The sequence below is a fragment of the Schistocerca serialis genome, chromosome 7, assembly GCF_023864345.2.
Source record: "Schistocerca serialis cubense isolate TAMUIC-IGC-003099 chromosome 7, iqSchSeri2.2, whole genome shotgun sequence".
NCBI classification, from domain to species: domain Eukaryota; kingdom Metazoa; phylum Arthropoda; class Insecta; order Orthoptera; family Acrididae; genus Schistocerca; species Schistocerca serialis.
This window is the reverse complement of record NC_064644.1, coordinates 173,482,971-173,503,240: the sequence shown is the minus strand read 5'-3', so window position 1 is coordinate 173,503,240 and position 20,270 is coordinate 173,482,971.

Below are 20,270 nucleotides of genomic sequence, written 5' to 3'. Positions count from 1 at the left end.
ATGTTATCTAAGGATGTCGCCCATATGCCACGGTCCTTAATCATCTGTGGAGAAACGGAACCAGCTTCGAGACGTATCCAGTTCTCAGTGGAATACACCAAATAAGGACTGAACTCCGGAAGTATATGTGGTGTCACCGCCAGACACCACACTTGCTAGGTGGTAGCCTTTAAATCGGCCGCGGTCCGTTAGCATACATCGGACCCGCGTGTCGCCACTGTCAGTGATTGCAGACCGAGTGCCGCCACACGGCAGGTCTAGAGAGACGTCCTGGCACTCGCCCCAGTTGTACAGCCGACGTTCATAGCAATGGTTCACTGACAAATACGCTCTCATTTGCCGAGACGATAGTTAGCATAGCCTTCAGCTACGTCGTTTGCTACGACCTAGCAAGGCGCCATTACCAGTGTATATTGAAATGGAAATTATGTACAGTCAAGAGAGATGTACACCGATTGTGGATTAAAGTTAAGTATTCTACCAGTACCTCCTGTTTTGCTAGTCTTATTTCTCTGACCTGTTCCAGACCTCACGCCAATCTACGTGAGCTTAAAAGCGTGTATTTCGGCCTCCTCTAGCAACACGGTGTTGGCTCTTCTACCAACACTTCAGTATATACCATCTTACAGGTCAATTGGATATTGTCGAGTCATCGTAACTTACGATCGGCAACAGAGGACCATTTCTGGCTTCGGGCAGAAAGGTCACGTCCGAGCTGACTGTCTTCAGCGACATCTATTATAGTTATCTCGGGACACCCAACACCCGCCACATCAGGCGACATCGTTGCCTATTACATTCATGGAGGCTCTCTGGAACGACGTGGGTGAATTGCATGACAGGCCGTTGCTGACAGGACATTGCCTATGGAGCTATAGAGTCTACGAGTGTCACCCACGAATTCAAGTTATCGACGATGCAGTTGCAGTTTTCACGTCATCAGCCAGACGCCACACAGCAGCTGCGGAGTCAGGACCTCCTACGCTCCCGTCTGATCCGTCTGCGGAAGTGGAGGCGCGACTGTGAAAACAGTGGTAGCCAAAGAAGCGAAAGAAGCGGTGGCTGTCAACAAAAGACAAGCAGCACAGACGAGGCGATGAGCAACATAATGAGAATGATCACTATTCTTCTCCAATGCCTAGCAAGGACGATTTCCCACCCACTGTATCTTCGTTACAGATCGCAGAGAAGCCACAACATCAAGGAGAGGGGATGGAGACAACTATGCAACAGGATGGCCTCCCACATGTGACTAGCACAGACGAATGCCCGTCAATAGCGAGCGTCTCCATCAATTCATTGGGAGACTGGGCATGAGAAATGGACGAAACTGACGAGGTGCCGTAGGTGGGGGTTCAGTCACTGGCTCCTACAGACAATGAGTCAGGAGGAAACCTTGTCCTCGGAGGCCAATAGGGCGGTGTCGTGTGGTCACGATCCAGGTAAAAAGCTCTGTTGCCAGCCTATTAGTTGGTGCGTAACGTTCTATCAGTGCACAGCCAAAACGATGACCCACACCTACAGTATTGGCACAGTGAACGTTAGTGATATTAGCATCCCAGTAAAGATCCAGAAACTGCGAGATCTGCGACGAACGGAGGACGTGGACATAGGTTTTCTGCAGAAGGTACGAAACGATAGTCCTATAGGTTTTTTATGCTTATGACGCCTGTCGTTTAACGGGCGCTGACGGTAATGGTGGCACAGCCACACTGTTACGAAGAGAAATACTGGCAGAAGATGTCGAATACTTACCACGGACCCGTGGTGTTGCCCTTAGCGTAGAAGATGTCGGCTTGGTGAATTTTACGCTTCCTCTGGCTCGACGAAGCGACACTAGTGCAAAACCTTTTCACAGAGAAAGTGACACCGCTCTTCAAAAGACTACACTGTCGACAGCTACTCTAAGTGCGTTCTGCGGTACGAGGCGCAGTGCCCACATTTCGTCCCCTGCCCGGCGCTACAAACGTTGGTCCGTGACATTGCACTTTTTGTTACCTGGGAAATTAAGCACAGCGACAGCCGTGGATGTATGTGTCTTACTGGACATTCGGCTAGTCGACGAGACAGGGTGTATATGTCGCGTGGTGTACGCACGGCGCCGATTAACTCTGAGGTGTGGCCTGCTGCCTTTACAGACCACCAGGCTTACATATACACCATCGCTCTGAGGAGACTAAAGACAAGGCGCAACAGAGGCCACGGAAGCTAAGCGTTACCCGCCTATGAGAACTGAGAACTGTTCCCCGGAAGTCAATAACATGGCGTCAATGTCAACGGCGTCATAACACGTAAGATTCAACGCTTAATTGGTGGCTCTGCTGTATCAAACCAGCTTTAGGCAGAACGTTCACACGATACGGCCAAGATAAGTCACTTTGGCAATGGGAGACTACTAAGTTTTACACTACCGCTACACCACGAAGATGACGTGCAACAGTAGCGAAATTTAACCGACAGGATGAAGATGCTGTGATATGCAAATGATTAGCTTTTAGAGCATTCACACATGGTTGGCGCCAGTAGCGACACCTAAAACGTGCTGACATGAGGAAAGTTTCCAACCGGTTTCTCATACACAAACACCAGTTGACCGGCGTTACCTGGTGAAACGTTGTTGTGATGCCTCGTGTAAGGAGGAGAAATGCGTACCATCACGTGTCCGACTTTGAGAAAGGTTGGATTGTAGCCTATCGCGATTGCGGTTTATCGTATCGTGACATTGCTGCTCGCGTCGGTCGACATCCAATGACTGTTAGCAGAATATGGAGTCGGTCGGTTCAGGAGGGTAATACGGAACGCCGCGCTGGATCCCAACGACCTCGTATCACTAGCAGTCAAGATGACAGGTATCTTATCCGCATGGCTGTAACGGATCGTGCAGCCACGTCTCGATCCCTGAGTCGGCAGATGGGGACGTTTGCACGGCAACAACCATCTGCACGAAGAGTTCGACGACGTTTGCAGCAGTATGGACTATCAACTCGGAGACCATGGCTGCGGTTACCCTTGACGCTGCATCACAGACAGGAGCGCCTACGATGGTGTACTCAATGACGAACCTGGGTGCACGAATGGCAAAACGTAATTTTTTCGGATGAATCCAGGTTCTGTTTACAGCAGCATGATGGTCGCATCCGTGTTTAGCGACATCGCGGTGAACGCACATTGGAAGCGTGTATTCGTCATCGCCATACTAGCGTATCACCCGGCGTAATGGTATGGGATGCCATTGGTTACACGTCTCGGTCACCTCTTGTTCGCATTGACGGCATTTTGAACAGTGGACGTTACATTTCAGATGTGTTACGACTCGTGGCTTTACCCTTCATTCGATCCCTGCGAAACCCTACATTTCAGCAGGATAATGCACGATGCATATTGCAGGTCCTGTACGGGCCTTTCTGGGTACAGAAAATGTTCGACTGCTGCCCTGGCCAGCATATTCTCCAGATCACTCAGTAATTGAAAATGTCTGGTCAATGGTGCCCGAGCAACTGGTTCGTCACAAGACGCTAGTCACTACGCTTTATGAACTGTGGTATCGTATTGAAGCTGCATGGGCAGCTGTACCTGTACATGCCATCCAAGCTCTGTTTGGCTCAATGCCCAGGCGTATCAAGGCCGTTATTACGGGTAGAGGTGGTTGTCCTGGGTACTGATTTCTCAGGATCTGTATACCCAAATTGCGTGAAAATGTAATCACATGTCTGTTCTAGTATAATATATTTGTCCAATGAATACCCGTTTATCATCTGCATTTCTTCTTGGTGCAGTAATTTTAATGGCCAGTAGTGTGTTTCGCAAGCTTACGTGAGCCGGCGTCACAACCACCGTCTTTCGACTGATAGCGGGCTGTTCAACGTTTCAAAGCACAACTACTACGCCTTACGGGGTGAAGATGACAGGAGTTAACGCACCCTCGAGGAAGCTCGACGGATTGCGAACGAAAGACCGTCATTATACTATACAGTAACAGAAAGGCGGCAGCGGCGACGTACACTTATACGGTCGTCGAAATGGCCGATGGATCGCAGGCCAGGTTACAGAACGATGCTGCATGCACGTGCTTTCGCTCACCATGAGAGTTATCTGAATAATAAAAATATAGACTGAAGTACTCTGTTTCTGGTTGTAAGCCTGAGCTGTGATAATAAATCAACTGACGTATTGTGAAAGCAAAGCTGCACTGTGATAATAATTAATAGTCACAATGAAACGGGAAGAATTTAGTACTGTAGAAGTTAGGAATCTGACTGCAAGAATTGTGAACAGTATAACTGTCTGAATAATTAACTTGGACATGAATCCTAGAGTCAATGGCTTTGCAAAATTGGATCACAAAAACTGTCTCTGAATAACTTAAGTTGGCCTTGATTGAATAGATAAAACAATCAAAATATTTTCTCCCTACCTCTAATCTGCGCAAATCTGGATAATACGTTGCAGTACTGCTCTGTGTTGCGCGCAGCTATGCTAAAGCTGCAAATTAACGTGTCTACACAGCGACGCTCCAGAGATGCAACGAGTTCTCCTACATTCCATTAGTTTTCTTCCTTCATAAATCAGTTTCTTAATCACGTTGATTGAACAAAAAGTTAACTAGACATTAAATTTGAATCGTAACATTTCCATAGCTTAGCAACTAAAACTGCTTAACATTATTAGCCTAACTCTAACACAGTTTTACTTCGACACCAATCGCTACCAGAGCTAAACATTGTGTGCCCCTCTGCGCCGTCGCGTAGCTGCGATACAGCTTACAACATTACTGCTCGCTCACAATCGATTCAGATAGCAAAACTTCACATACCGAAACAATACATGACACCTGTCAAACACTATCTCAGTTTCCATGCGGAAGACCAACTGGATGAAGCATAACTCGCGGAAGTTCTTTGAAAATTCCAGTGGCCGAACATTCCATTGAAGAAGACGACATTATGGCTGAAAATACCATAGACGATCTGGTCGCATGTCTTAAGTGTGGTGCTTTAAACGAATCTCCTGGACGGGCCACCTCCCTCTTGAGTTCAACAGCACCTTTCCTTCTCTGATTGTTCTAAATTTATACAGATGTATAACGAACTCTTTAATACCTACCTTACAGGTCCCTCACGAGTTCGCAGAGGGCGTAATGATACCCATTCCGAAACCAAGTGGTGGTCGTAGACCACAGAACTACCGGCCTTTGATATTATTGAACGCAGATCACAAAATCTTTGTACTTATCTTTCCTAACCGCAGTAAAGGCCAGGATACATTTCAATCAAAGGTGTCTAGATGGGAAGAAAAACATACACATGGCGTTAGTGGCATATAGGGATGTCATAGCATAGGTGCCGGCATGCGGGTTACGACGAGCCCTGGTTCCAGTAGATATCGATCACGCTTTCGAGCGAGAGGTTCATGTGTTTCTCCTCGCTGTCGTGGAACGGATGTGAGTGCGCCGGCCGAAGTGGCCGAGTGGTTCTAGGCGCTACAGTCTGGAACCGCGCGACCGGTACGGTCGCAGGTTCGAATCCTGCCTCGGGCATGGATGTGTTTGATGTCCTTAGGTTAGTTAGGTTTAAGTAGTTCTAAGTTCTAGGGGACTGATGACACCATACGTTAAGTCCCATAGTGCTCAGAGCCATTTGAACCATTTGATGTGAATGCCCCTCATGTTTGTGGCCACGATCTTGCGTTTGCTTCGCGGCGCCCACTTGAGAGGCCTTTTGAACGGTGCTACTCAGAACCTATCTCAGTCCAGCGCTCAGTGCGGCAAGGTTGTCCGCTTTCGGCCATGTTCTTTGCAATCGCTCTTGAGCCTGCACTACATGGCTTTCGACGGTGCGTTGTAGGTGTCCAACTATGGATCGCATGTTTCCGATGCCGCGCATATACCGACGACTCTTCTTTCGGTGAAGTCAAGGGACGATATTCATACGGCTCTGGGATGGCTTCAGCAGTATGGAACGGTGGGCGGGTAGTGCCACTAACCTACGAAAGACCCTATGTATAGGAGTGGACAGAGTGCTGCCACCAGGTACCTCAGTGTCCACTACCAAGGATCCCACTCTCAAGTGTTTGTACGTTTTACAGCGGTGGATAATTATCGACGGCTACTGCGAAAGAATCGCGCATTAGTACAAAATGTACCACATGCAACAGACATGTTCCGTCGCGCACAGTATATCACCTTCTCTTTGGCACGAAAAATAAGTCATTTGGTGCACATACTGTCGTTGCCCACCACAATCGCACCGAGATTACAGTCAGCCTTCGGGAATTTGGTGCGTGCTGACATTTAGTGAGAACTGACATACTCTTTAAAATCCGCTACGATACCTTGTCGCTGCCACAGAGAGCAGGAGACATCGGAATCTTAAACGTGAAGAATAGGGCATGTGCCACATTTCTTAGAAAAATGCAACGTTCGTCAGCATAATGGAAACCGTGATCGACGAGGTGGCCAATCATTCACTCCGTCCACCAGTCAATGTTGGCCACGTTATGACAGCACTATCACACCTTCAGAATTTCTTCGTGTATTACAGTTAACATTCAGGGCGCGTTGTCGGAGACCAGGCTGCCGACAACGAAAGGCATGTATAGGCACTTCTTGCAACAACACCCTCACAATGTGCTCGAACAAAACTATCGAGAAAATAGTGACAGATGGTATGGACCTCCCCCACCCCCAACCCTTCTCCCTACGGAGGTACGTGCATTGTGGTACGTAGTGGTGAGCGGCAAATTCCCGAATTGTCAACGCCTGCACTCTGCTCACGTGATTGACTCTCCGATACGCCCCCACTGTGCGGTCGTCATCTTCGGTTGGTTTGTGGCACAGCAATCGACTGTTTGTTGCTCACGAAGAAATATAGGCCAATTTATTGCGTACAGCGCACATTGTTATCAAAGCTGACGATCTACCCTTCCTCGACAAAATGTACTTTCCTAAAGCCTGGAGAAACCCTGTGAACTAGATAAAGGAGCTGCCGACGTATTATCTCTATTGTGCTGATGACAAGGATGTCTTGGACTTCTGGCACATGCTGCAAGAGCAGTTTATGATTTTGCAGCGATATGTAAAATCTAGAACATGTTTTGTTAATTACCTGCGTTCACGCACGCTCTGTCTTTCTGGGGTGTTCCGGGTGCGAGAAGTTAAGTGAGAAGATAGATTATGATTCTCGACTTTACATTCAAGCCTGACATACTCAGGGGACTATATATCACATTTAAGTTAGCGAGAAGCCAACCTGGATACAAGCCAACGGGGGCGTTGCTGGATCCCGTTCCGATTTATTAGTGAATTCATTGCACCTACACGGAACTGGGAGCCGTTTTCCATTTGGCTGTGTTGAATTCCACCTTTTGTTTCTTTATGTTGAGTTTTTTCACCTGCAAATCATATAAAACAAAAATAAATAAAAATTAAATAAATCCAAGTAAAAAATTCATTTAAACCATTTGACCACATCCTCAAGAACGTGACGGAAGAGACACTGAGGTCAGGCCGCAGGTTGCCCCTCCCCCCTCCCCTGCCACCCTGCGCACCCTGCGTCCGTCAACTCACGAGCTATATATTTCGTTTGGCTAATATAATACAGCAGTAAGTAAGTAGTAACACAAACAACGTATAAAAACAATGAGTGGTCAATGTTACAGGCAACAAACAATTATTAGATCTAAAAAAGGAAGTAAAACACAAAATACACAGAAATGCATAGAAATTGTAGTAATAGTATCTAGTAATAGGTTTTTCAGAAGGAGAAGAGTAGACCAGACTCATGGTTGTATGTCCAAGTCCCTCAGCCTGCCAGAAGCATCTCCCTCCAGGAGGTGCAGCTCCTGCATTGTGCCAGGGAATCTCCTCGTAGGGCAGTCCATTGCGATATGATGTAGAGTTTGTGGATTCCCACAGTCGCAGTTGGGTGAGTCAGTCTGTCCCCATTTGTGCTTCCAGTAATTACATCTACCATAGCCTGTTCGGATACGATATAAAGTTGTCCAAGATTTTCTGGGAAGACCGAAGCCCTCGGGCCGTACGGTTGGGTCCGAGACTAAGTTAAGCTGATCAGGGTTAGACATATCCCATTCCCGACGCCAGGCTTCGTCGATATCATAATTGTCCTCGATCAGCTGTTGCCCTAATCTCCATGATGGCTTACGGGACTTGAGCCTGTGGCTGGGATTCTTGCAGTCTTCGTGTAAGGTCAGGTCACGGTTGTTAGCGCACTTTTACCATTCCCTTTTCAGTGCAGATCTTCGCCTTAGATGAGGTGGGGCTATGTTAGCCAGTACCGGAAGCCATTGGTGGGGCGTCGGTTTAATAGCGCCTGAGATGAGCCTCATGGTGTCGTTTAGCTCGGTGTCCACCGTTGCTGTATGAGTGCTGTTTAGCCAGACCGGAGCGCAGTATTCAGCCACCGAATATACTAGTGCAAGAGCAGATGTTCTGAGAACTGTGGCGCTTGCTCCCCAGCTACTTCCAAGGAGTATGCGTAGGATATTATTTCTGGTTTTGATTTTTGCTGCGCAAACTAACTCACGAGCTGACTCCTTTAAGTGGTAGTAAGAAAAAAAAGACAGGAAAGGAAGTAGCGTCATTGACTAGTAATCAAAACTTCCTCGGTTTTAACCACTTCGCTGCTTAAATTTTCAATAAAGATTATTGGCAATGGCGGCCGTTGACTTCCGGCATAAGAAGTCACCCAGATCTGAGCCAAAGGACCATCTAAAAGAGGACGGAGAAGCGGATAGAGGTTCCGAGCACTCTAGGGGTGATAAACTACTACTATAAGCGGAACAATCGTATATGATCAACGGAATAAGGATGTAGAAGGGGATGGAAGCCATTACGTATAATACACATAATGTATATCCACAGGACATGTGACCTGTAATTGAAAAAGTGTCATGATGAGCTCTCTATTGGTTACAGATTCCGGAATAGCACGCCGTTTAGATGTCCAAGAGTGGACTGCCAAGGAGAAAGTGACAACTGGAAAAAGATTGAATAACCAACAAAGCGATAACGTTCTACGCGACGAGGCATGGAATGTCAGAAATTTGAACGTGGTTGGGAAGCTAGATAATTTGAAAAGAGAAATGCTAAGGCTCAGCCTAGATATAGTAGGGGGCTGTGAAGTGAAAAGGAATGAAGACAAGATTTTCTGGTCAGATGAGTGTAGCGTAATACCTACGGCTGCAGAAAAATGGAACAACGCATGTAGCATTCGTTATGAATAGTAACGTATTGCTGAGGGTGATTTTTCAGTGATAGGGTTGTTCTCATCAGAATCAACATCAAATCAATACCGACAACAATAGTTCAGGTATACACGCCGACATCGCAAGCAGAAGACAAAGTGATAGAGAAAGTATGAGGATACTGAACGGGTAATTCATTATGTAAAGGGAGATAAAAGTCTGACAGTCAAGCGGCATTGGAGTGTGGTTGTAGGGGGAGGGCAAAGAAGAAAGGGTACGAGAAAATATGGGCTTGAGTGTAGGAAAAGGAGAGGAGAGACACTAATTGAGTCCTACAATAAATTTCAGCTAATAATAGAGGATATTCTGTTCAAGAATTACAAGAGGAGAAGGTCGACTTGGAAAATGCGGAAGATATGGTAAGATTTCAGTTAGATTATATCCTGGTCAGGCAGAGATTCTGATTTCATATGTAGGATTGTAAGGCTTACCAAGGAGCAAATATAGACTCAGACCACAATGAATTACTGATGAAGAGTAGGGTGTAGTTTAAGAGACTAATCAGAAAGAATGAATGAGCTTGGAAGAGGTATACGGAAGCCCTTAGGAATGAAGAGATACACTTGAAGTTCTCTGAGACTATAGATACTACGATGATGAATAGCTCAGTAGACAATTCAGTTGAAACTGATTAGACACATCTCTAAAAGGGATGACAACAGAAGTTCGACAGAAAACAGTAGGTACAAGGAAGGTAACTGCGAGGAAACCATGGATAAGAAATGAAATATTTCAGTTGATTGACTAAAGAAGGAAGTACAAAAATGTTAAAGGAAATTCAGGAATATATAAATGCAAGTCACCTAGGAACGAAATAAACAGAAAGTGCAGGGAAACTAAGGTAAAATGGCAGCATAAAAAATGTGAAAAAATGAAAGAAGAAATGACTGTTACAATGACGGACTCAGCATACAGAAGCACAGAAGTCAAAACTGGCTTCGGTGAAATAAAAAGAAAGTGGGGTAATATTAAGAATGCAATGGCAATTTCATTGTTAAAGGCGGAAGAGAGAGAGCGGATAGGCGAAGAGAGTACACTGAAAACCTCTATGACAGGGAAAACTTGTCTAATATTATAGAAGAAATAACAGGAGTCGACAGAGAAGAGCTAGGGGATCCAGAATTAGAATCAGAGATTAAAAGAGCTTTGGAGCACTTAATATTAAATAACACAGAAGTGATTCGTAACATCCCATTGAACTTTAGAAAACCATTGGGAGAAAAAAAAGCTATTTACGATTGACTTTTGATCTTTATCACATTTGTGAAACTGCTTTAATTACTTGTCTTGTGCTACGTGACAGGATTAAAGGTAATGAAGACAATGCTTACACGATCTCCATTGTGTTTTATCCATACTTCCACTACAATGCTTACAGAACCTTCAACCCTCAATGTGTTTAACCCATACTTTCACACTGTTTGTTGGATAATGTACACGTTATTTAATGTATAGCTCCTTCAATAGCACGCTCCTCCCGATGCCTCATTGTACGGACAGTTCATCAGCGACGCTGCCCGTGCCCACACGTCGTGCTCCGGGACAGCCCGACAGGTCGGAGAGCGGCGCGCACACCAAGTGCTACGCTTACCCGAAAAGGCAGACGTGTCATGGCAGCTGATCTTTCTGTGTTATTGTATGTACAGCTGCTTACTTACTCACCATCGCTCATCATAACAAAACTAATGTGCAGCTGCAGCTAACAGCTAGTACGTCGATAAAACCAGAAACTACTGTGTTTTGTGCTTACGAAACAATTAATACTTCTTTACGAAATGATCTGAATAGCTTATTTAATTTCAAGTGACTCAGTGGACTAATAATTGTCTTACCTCTTCCACTCTCAGTACCCAAGTTTATAACAGGCCAATTTTCAGTGTTCGTAACATATCCTGTATTGGTAAATTTAAAGGAAGATCTTTGTTTCGTGTCTAGTTATCGACGAGAACAATACAGATATTGGACGTGGGAATACACTAAGAGATTTTCGTCATTTTCTATTTCTCGGATTATACCATTTTAACGTTTCATAAAAGTTTATGGAAAATGTAATAAACAATCTTTGTTTGTTCACTATCATTTTGCCATCACTTTCACTGCTCTGTCTTACATTTAGCAGGTATATGCAGCTCATCAGGCAATAGATCTAATGGTCCTTTGTGGCTTTGATTCTTCCTCTGCTAGGTCATCCTGCTGATTACTTCACCCAATTTTCTTCTTCCCTTTGATGAAAACTGAACGTTGTGCTGAACACATTGAATACTGACTCATTAACGAGGTGGCAGTGAAGACTGTGCAAACTGCCATCCGGCCACACATTAGTTTTCCTAAACAGCTGATGGTAACTGCCGTGGTGATTATTTTGAAAAGGACCAACTACATTTATTTCTAGAACTTGTTCCTGCCTCTGATAATATCGTTGTCGATGTGATGTTAAATACTAATCCACGTTCTTTAATTTACTCTGGACATTAGGCAATGTGTAATCCTTTCTTCATAGTTTCAGATAGTTACCTGTGATGGTATATTGATATGACGCAAACTGGAAAGTGCTGTTGATTAAGTTCATAGTTATTTTGCATGGTGATAATTTTCTATAATGCTCCTATACGAATTTATCTCTCTCTATGCATTTCTGCGTCGCTGTTCATGTGTGTGAAGTCTGTAATTAAGAAAATATTGTGCTTTTACTAGTAGGTCACGAAAATTTTAGGTTATTCCGCAAAGGTGCATAAGAAAATGTGCATTCATTGGTGAAACATAGCTGCATCTTGTGTAATAAACGCATTAGAATCACTGGAGTCGACAGTGAAACGTTGATATGAATGGAAAGTGAAGCTGTACGACGCTTTTTTGTCACATTCGTCCTCTTGTCCTGTTCTCCCTGTTCAAGATGGTTCCTCGTCTTTTGCGTTCTCGCCAACGTAAGACCAACCAAACTTTTGATCTTTACGAGTCAATCAATAAGTATTTCGTTGAAATACATATAGAATGAAATTTATTTGTGCGTCTTGGATTTACTTATCAAATAAAACAGCAAGTCAGTGAAAAAACAAGTCAGCGAAACATCAAAATGTCCGATTCACCTCCATTGCGGCTACACGGAAAACCTATTGAAAATAATGTTGATCATTAAGACGATCTCAAAGGAAAGAAACAAAAAGACAAAAAGGTAAAAGGTTGAACCTTACAGTATTTATAAAGGCAGGACTAAATGAGGGCTTCAAGAATTGTTGCGCAGAGCTTAGCAGTACCGACTCACTAGCGCTTTAAAATATTGCGCAAATTAAGTATATTCAGTATTACAATATTTTATTCGCTTGTATTTATATATCGATATTCTTTGTGCGTCCGTCATATAATATTATACTATTTTATAATAAAATATGGTACAATATTTTTGGAAGTACTCTATCTTCTACTAATCTTAAATCTGGGACATAATTATGCTCTTAATGAATGAGCGAAATTTTTTTTAAAATTTTGATAGTGGAAAATGTATCATCTCCGAGTTACGAGAAAAACTGCATCTATGAAACTATGAGGCTCCATTCCTTAGAAACGTGATTTTCAGAAAAAAACTCTGTTTCACAATTAAACAGTGTGTAACAAGGCCTTCGGATCCGGTTAGCCTAGAGAAACGGAGAGTCGTATGACATATCGTTACAGATTCAACTACAGCCTCTTGGAGGAGAGAACTTCAAACGCCTGACCATTACTCTTGTGTGGATGCATCTTTCCACATCCGTAAAGCGAATGTTCCTCCGTCTACATTCATGATTCATTTATACGAGGTCTGTTAAAAAAAATTACGGAATTTTGGGTACAAAATTTTTCTACGCTTACCTTTTACTTACTGTGCGTGGCCCCCTTCGAGACACTCTCCTTCACAAGTGATACACCTCTCCCAACGCCGATTCCGCTTCCGTAAGGAGTCTTGATACGCCTCTTCCTGGATCGCTCGGAGCGCCGTCTGCGAATTTTCTTTTATCTCGTCTTTCATTACAAATCTTCGTCCTTTCAATGTTGTTATCCACTTTGGGAATGAAAAGAAGTCCGCAGGAGCCAGGTCTAGACAGGATGGATTGATATGTTGGGATGGGCACACAAATGCAAGATGTTCAGCACCCATGCTAAAACAGTTTGAGGCTCGTGTCGGAAAAGGACACTAAACAGGAGTGTAAAACAGCACGAAAACTAAATACAACAAAGTGTAGAAAACTATGTGTGTACCCGCACGGAAGTGCGAAACGAAGTATCACTCCAATATTAAAGCATTAACTAACCGGAAGAAAGTGGTAGAAGGAGTTAAGACAATATAGCAGATTGACGTGGCTGACTGACCCCAAAAATAAAACAGGAGGAGCCAGCCATTCTACAACACACTAAAGTCTCCAGCCTAAATACTTAGGCCACAGTCCAGAAACATCACAAAACGTAAAGCCTTAGTCACATACGTCTCACCATCAGCTAAAATAGAGGGCAGATACCGACCGATATTTGCTTCTGCCCTTGTATCACTGTATAAAATGCGTTATATTAAAATATGGCGTACAGAGATTTGCACGCCACAAGCATCGCAAAACGGGGGATTCTGTCGCTGTAGTAAAAAGCCTGTGTAAGGTGGCTGTGCCCAATTCAAAGACGTATGAGGGTTGCTTTATGCCGCCTGAGAAACCGACAGGAGGAACGCTATGGCCGGATAATTCACTTCAGCAACCGCAGCTTATTGTCCGTTACCGCCATCCGTTCCTCGTCCCAAAACTGCATGAAATTCAAATGTAGTGCAGTAACGACAGCCTCAGGAGAAATACGACACTGTACCACATTCTTTCCCCTGCAGGCCTCCTTGGCAGCCCGATCGGCCCGTGCATTTTCCCGAATACCTAGATGCCCTGGCACCCACCAGAATGATACAAGCCTTCCCTGCCATTGGAGTAAGTACGTTTATGTACTGAGTCAACTTCTAAGCTGGATACTGGTCTTCTAGTGATTTTAAGGCACCAATGGAATCGGAGAAGATGAGAAATCGCTAGCCCTGAATACAACGCAACTGCGCCGTGCCTTCAGGATCGATTGGGGCTCTGCTGTGATCAGGGTATACTCACAACGAAGGCGAATCCTGGTGACGTGGTTGGGGAACGCTACAGAGCAGCCAAGGGAATTCCCTTTTTTTGGAGCCATCAGTATAAACTACTGTGAAACCATGACTGAAATGTAAAAAAGTGGCGTACGATTTTTCGTAAAATTGGTCAAGTTTAAAATAAGTCTGGGCCGCTGGGGAAGCCAAGGTGGAAATCTGCTCCTACCTCTATGTGAAACATTAAGACCGGCCAAACCCATCTCCAAAATACAATCCTTTGTGTGAATCCCATAGAGCCTCGTTGCTCGTTGCCGGTTATGAAAAAATTTTCCATTGGAGGTCGATCAGCAGTATGGTATACAGGTGGGCATGTGTGGACAGTGTTTTATACGCCTGGCATCGCCTGATGTGAAGTGATGGTTCACCAGCCTCCGCACAGAGGCATAATATGGGGCTTGATCTGGCCAACCGAATCCCTTCATGATACGCCACATCCAACATATTTAAATAAGACGAGCTTGGAGACCCATACACCGTGCACCCATAATCAAAGGTCCTGTCTGCTCCCCATGTACGGTAGCTAAGACATTTTAAAATACTTACATCCTTAAGGGACCGTTTCTACAGATCCTTAATATGTAGCAACCAAGTACGTTTATGGTCAAATACGAGGCCGTTTAAACCTCAACGTGTCTTTAAAATTAAGCCCAGTGTCCCAATTTATCAACTCGGGGAAGTTTAAAGTGGAACGAGAACGGTTGAAAAGAACACACACAGACTTCTCGGTTGACAACTTAAAACCACTCCTCTGCGCCCATTCATTTAAACGGCGAAGTTTTAGTGGCAACAGACGCGTTGTTGCTGAAAGGCTTGAAGAAGAGCAAAACACAGAGAAGTCATTCACAAACAAGGAACACTGAACAGGACTACTCACTACTGACGTAATGCTATTACCACCAGTCATACTTCAAAGGCTACCTTGAGGGACACCGTTCTCCTGCTCAAAGCGATCAGACAGGACGTCACAGACTCGGTAACGAAAATACCGTGGCAAGAGAAAGCACCCAACAAAGATTGGAAGACATTTTCGAAAACCTTATTTATGAAGCTACTCGAGGATAAGACTCCTCCACGTAGTACCGTAGGCCTTCTCGATGTCAAAAAATGTACCTAGAAGGTGATGCCGACGCATGAAAGCCTGTTGTATATCCGCCCCAACAAGGGCCACGTTATCAAAGATGAAGCGATACCGCCTGAACCCACACTGAAAGCGACTAAGGAGTTTCAGCGACTGAAGTCAGCTGGCTGTTGTACCCATCGTCAACTTCACCTGAAGGTGCTGTCTGAAGATGGTCTAAGTAAAGGCTGAAAACGGTCATTTTAATAAAATACCATCGCGATCTAGACTGTTTTTTACCCGTATTATGTAGATTCAAAGATCTCTGCATCCCGAAAATGTTACCAAAAATTCTGACTTAAGAGTTGCCGGGATTCTAAGACCGAGACAAGGCGGCGGTTGACCATCCGCTCCAGGGTCTCTCCCACGCAGCTAGTGAGGGCAACACGACAACGACTACGCGGGCACATACAGTCTTTCCCAGGTTTTAAAACAGGAATTAAAATTACCTCACGGCACGAACCTGGAAAGTGATCTGACGCCCATATGGCATTAAAAACTGTGAGGAGGATATCTTTGTTTCTCCTTGTGATAATGTAATGGATTCTGTCGTGACCAGAGACTGTATCACAAGCCGCAGACAATGCAGGATGCAGCTCCTACATGAAAAATGAACAGTTTTAATCTTCATCAGTGGTTGCCCGAAAGTCCAAACTGCTCCTCTCAGCCGGCTGAAGTGGCCGAGCGGTTAAAGGCGTTGCAGTCTGGAACCGCAAGACCGCTACAATCGCAGGTTCGAATCCTGCCTCGGGCATGGATGTTTGTGATGTCCTTAGGTTAGTTAGGTTTAACTAGTTCTAAGTTCTAGGGGACTAATGACCTCAGCAGTTGAGTCCCATAGTGCTCAGAGTCATTTGAACCATTTTTTTGCTCCTGTCAGCAAACGCTCTGTGGCGCTGGAAACCTGGTTCAATTAACTATGGTAAAATAGGCCACCAAAGTCTGCGAAAAGTTTCGCGGACTGGTTTGAAGACTGCTGTTCCCCATTACAGAAGCCATGGTGCACATCTCCACATCCCTCCTCTCACCGATATTCTGCTGGTGGTCTCTCATACTATGTAACACTTCGTGGGACGGTTAATGGTTTTCAGGAACTGTTGCCACGATCTCGTCTTACTCTCTCGAATAACTTGGTGACATTTTTCACTGGCCACCCGAAAGGCTGCAAGATTCTCTGCAGTTGGCCGGCACTTGAACCTACGCAGAGCCGCACCCTTAGTCTTGACTATAGAGCTGCAGTCGTCGCTTCATTCGTTCTGTGAACTGCGGAATGGATGCCTCAGCGGCTTGATGGCCATTTTGGTAATATGATCCACCCATTCCTCGATAGTGATCTCCTTTCGGGTTCCACTCCATCTGGCAGGTGAATTCATATCGGGAGGTGATCACTTCCATGCAAGTCATCGACCACTTCCCATTGAGCAGTGTGGCCTAGGGCTGGAGAATAAAGGGAGAGATCGATGGCAGAGAGCGACCCAGCTGCAGTGCAGAAGTGCGCGCTCTGTCACGTATTTAGCAAATATGCTCATGATGACATGAGAAGCCTCTCAATTGCTCTATCGCTAAGGCAGGCAGTTGCAGAGCCTCAGAGCACATTATGAAGGGTGAAGAGCTATGGAAGCTGTTAGAGAGGTTCAGGTCTGGAGACTTCGGAGGATTAGACACACTGTGATTTCGTTTTTTGTGCAAAAGTCACGCACCAAAAGGGTTAAATGTGGGAATGCGTTATCATGATGTAAGAGCCATGAATTGTCTCGTCACATTCCACGCATTCCCTTCTCACATTTTCCCACATTGTCACAACACGTCGTGGTAGTACCATCGATTAACAGTTTGTCTCTGAGGTACGAATTCATGACGAACTAAGCCTTCAAATTCGATGAAAACTATCAGCATGGCTTTGACATTTGCCCTGACGCGCTTTTTTTGTCTTGGAGAACTCTTCTCGTCCCATTGTGAAGACCGAAATTTTGTGTCAACGGCATAACCGTAGACCCCCGTCTCATCACAAGTTATGATTCTTTTAAGAAACATATTGTTCTCATTTGCGCGAGCGAAAAGGTCTTCACAGGTTGCGAGGCGAAGCTCTTCCTGATCTTGACTCATGAGCCGTAGGGCGAACTTGGTGGCAACACGATGCATTCCAAGATGCATGATGTATTCCAAGATGCTGTGTCTGGATTTCATGATATGATCCAACTGAAATGCTATGTTCTTCTGCAATCTCTCAGACAATCAGTCTTAGATTGGCACCCAGAACCTCGTTGATGACTCTGACAAGAGCGTCGTCGGCAGACGTCGAAGGGCGTCCTGACCGACTGTCACCTTTACATTCCGTTTGGCCATTTTTAAACCGTGTGAACCATTCGTAACACCGAGTACGGCTTAAGCACTCATCACTGTAGGCTTCCTGAGTCATTTGGTGTCTCTCTGCAACGGTTTTCTTGAGTTTCACAATAAGTTAATGCAGACGTGTTACTCCTGTAATTCAGCCATCTCGAAATTCACCAACTGTGCAACACAATATTCTACTCAGTACAATATTGAACAATAACTAACAGACACACAACACTGAAACGTCCAGCAGTTACCTATTAAACACAGGAGTGTGCAGGAATGCCAACCGCATGTCGCTGTGACACAACATTGCCACGAAATTACAACTGATCCAGAATTTTTTTATCACATCTCGTAAGTAATCGTCCTTGAGAACTATATTTTTGGGTTTTTAATTTTTCTCTTACAGTTAAAAAGCCTTGCTAGTAACTTAAGAACCCATCTATTAGAATGAAGCTTCCGCGATGAATTTAGATCCGCAAAGTAATTTAAACGTTTATCATGTACCTATTGAAACAGAAATGAACTGAAATTATTTTTTTCTATGCCCAAGCTTCTGACTGAAGGTTTGAGGGACTTTGGCCGTTCATTTATGTAATAAAATGGAACGCCTGCAGCCGTCCTTTGATGTTATTTATTATCAGTAGTTGATGGCTGCAGGCACATCATCGCTGTTACAGTAGTCATGGGAAACCAGTTCATAGATGTTGGCTACTGATGGAATCGTGTACAGCACAGGCATTCACCCCATCTGCGTTACTTAAGGCCTGAAGAAGGTGTACTGAACCACCGAAACTGGTAGATGTATAGTAAATAACCTCAATAGGACGGCTGCAGGTGTTCCAGTTTATTACAGAACTTGTTTTAGTCGATTTCATAAGCAAAGATGACTCACCAAAGAAATTAGACCATCCCCGCTGGAAAGATCGATGATAAAATATACTGCTGTGCTTTGACGTACATCCTTGTTGCTAACCGCAGTTGCAGAGCTCCTATCAGGCGTCACACAGCTGCACACTCTGTGTGTGTGTGTGTGTGTGTGTGTGTGTGTGTGTGTGTGTGTGTGTGGGTGTTTGGGTGGGTGGCTGCGCGTCAACAACAGGAGACAGCCTCCAGCGCCCAACTCCCATCTCCCGATTGCTATCTGTCGTTATCGACATAAAAGCCCGACTCTGTTAATTAAAACACGCAATAATTAAATCAACTCTTTTTTTAAACTTCCCTACCTATTCACACACGTGACGCTTGAATGTACGTTGTATCTGTGAAAGAGATCTAGAGATCTGACAGGCAGCGTGGATGTAACCTATTAGATACGTACTCCTTAATACCTTCAAACCACATTACCTCTTGTTAAGATATCAGATTACAAACAAAATAAGTAATAACGGAAACGAAAGTTTCATTTTATCTTTCCGGCAACATGGAAGTCACTGGTCACGGAATAGAAGATGTAATTTGCCGTTGATAGGGAAAAGCAGGGGTCACTTTCAAATAATCACCTCTTGAGTCTCAAATTACTTAGGAAAATCATTTGAAAGGTGTCCAAGTCGACGTATTTCTGTTTTCTGTGGTTTTTTGCCCACCTTCCATCGTCTGGCCACAGATTCATGAGTCAGCAGCATGGATGATAGAGTTCCCTTTGATTGCAGGCGCCATAGAGGTAGAAAATTTTTGTGACAGTGTTCTATTTTGAGTCCATTCCTATTTCTTATATATGTGAATGGCCTTTCACCTAAAATTCAACAAGCCAAATTGGTACCTTCTGCAGACGATACTAATGTTATAACAGATCCCGTTAAATAGAGAGCGACAGAGGAGTTACTAAATAGTATTTTCCAAAGAATGATTAAGTGATTCTTTGAAAATGGACGCTCCCTAAATTTTGAAAAAAAACGCACTGTATTCAGTCTTATACAACAAATAGTGTCATAGCATCAATGGCGTAGCGCATCACCAGAGTCAGCAAGTTGGGCAGAACGATACAAATTTATTGGTGTACATATGCGTGTAAACATGAACGGGAAGAATAATATTACTGAGTTTTCCACTCAACTGAGTGCAGCTACTTTTGGTCTTCGTGTAAGTGTAAATCTCTGAAACAAACATATCAACCTCCTGACATACTTTGCATGTTTCCACAGAGTATTGTCATATGGAATAATTTTCAGGGGTAACTCATTACTCAGAAAGAAACTACTGATAGCGCGAAAGCGAGCAGTAAGAGTAATATGTGGTGTTAGTCATGGGCGTCAAGTAGGCATCTCTTGAAGGAGCTAGGCGTTTTAACTGCGCCATCACAATACATGTTTGCACTAATGAAATTGGTCATAAATAATCCGTCACAATTTGAGAAGAACAATGATGTACACACCTAAAACGCAAGAGGGAAAAATGACAGTTATTAGCCAT